The 1,559-nt window shown below is 46.6% G+C and overlaps 1 pseudogene; it reads right to left on the bottom strand.

Annotated features, from left to right (window-relative positions):
• On the bottom strand, positions 1 to 937 carry LOC146448268 (small subunit ribosomal RNA; annotated as a pseudogene; the record flags this gene model as incomplete).
• Between the last annotated feature and the right edge of the window lie 622 nt (positions 938 to 1,559).

The following is a 1,559-nucleotide window of genomic DNA, read 5'->3' as shown; positions in this document are numbered from 1 at the left end:
GTAGTTCGTCTTTCGTAAATCCAAGAATTTCACCTCTGACAACGAAATACGAATGCCCCCAATTGTCTCTCTTAATCATTACTTCGGTTCCAGAAACCAACAAAATAGAACCAAAGTCCTATTCCATTATTCCATGCTTACGTATTCAAGCGCTGGCTTGCTTTGAACACTCTAATTTTTTCAAAGTAAACGTCGCAGATCCTGAGCACACTCAGTTAAGAGCACACCCAGTCTTTGCGAGGAAGAACAGCCCGGCCAGTAACATACCTTGCGGCAGACCGGCCGAGCCATCCCGAAATCCAACTACGAGCTTTTTAACTGCAACAACTTTAATATACGCTATTGGAGCTGGAATTACCGCGGGTGCTGGCACCAGACTTGTCCTCCAATGGATCCTCGTTAAAGGATTTAAGTTGTACTCATTCCAATTACAAGACTTGTAAAAGCCCTGTATTGTTATTTCTTGTCACTACCTCCCTGAGTCAGGATTGGGTAATTTGCGCGCCTGCTGCCTTCCTTGGATGTGGTAGCCGTTTCTCAGGCTCCCTCTCCGGAATCGAACCCTAATTCTCCGTCACCCGTTGCAACCATGGTAAGCCACTACCTTACCATCGACAGTTGATAGGGCAGAAATTTGAATGAAACATCGCCAGCGCAAGGCCGTGCGATTCGATCAGTTACTATGAATCACCAAATGACCGGGCAGAACCCGCATTGGTTTTTAATCTAATAAATACATCCCTTCCAGAAGTCGGGACTTTTCGCATGTATTAGCTCTAGAATTACTACGGTTATCCAAGTAGTAATGGTACAATCAAATAAACGATAACTGATTTAATGAGCCATTCGCAGTTTCACAGTACAAGTGCTTATACTTAGACATGCATGGCTTAATCTTTGAGACAAGCATATGACTACTGGCAGGATCAACCAGGTAACTATCCACCGCAGGGAACAGAAGTTCCTTGCTAAGCGGCCCCCCTCCGCAGAGGGAGAGCAAGCTTTCTTAGATTTTGCCTCCACGGGGGAACCCATGAGCCAAACGGACCACACGGTCCCTCGGTCAAGGGAAACCCCGTCTTGTTTGCCACGTCTTTCTCACAACTGGACCCGTGCACAGTTCAGGCATACCTGTCAGACTCGCCAAGCGAGCTGAAGGAAGGCAAGAAAAGTGCTTCTGCGAAGGAAAATATCCTCCTGCTCTTTTGTCTCTATCATTAGCCAAAGGCTAGCGTACACAACTTCCATCTACACTCTGCCTGCCACTACAGTGACAATGCTTTCGGGCATCATCTTTTCCCTCCTTCGAAAGGAAAGCTACAAGCCCAACTTTCCTTGCCCGTTAGTCAATTCTGCCCTCTATTTCTCCGCCTTGCCGCCGTGGAACATAAGGGACAGGGTTTACTAGCCAGCTCCTCTCGGAACCTTTGCGACCAACCTGCCCACACTATAACCCCCAAACGCTAATAAGGAGACTGCATGATATGGTAGACAGAAAATAAAAACGCGAAAAAAATGAAATTTTGAAAATCGAACCCACAACCAGCCAAATCGTTTGT

This window comes from Pavona decussata, unplaced genomic scaffold (genome assembly GCF_977016875.1).
Source record: "Pavona decussata unplaced genomic scaffold, jaPavDecu1.1 SCAFFOLD_1167, whole genome shotgun sequence".
Taxonomy (NCBI): Eukaryota; Metazoa; Cnidaria; class Anthozoa; order Scleractinia; family Agariciidae; genus Pavona; species Pavona decussata.
Note: the sequence above shows the minus strand (reverse complement) of the source record. Positions and strands in the feature narration are given on the sequence as shown.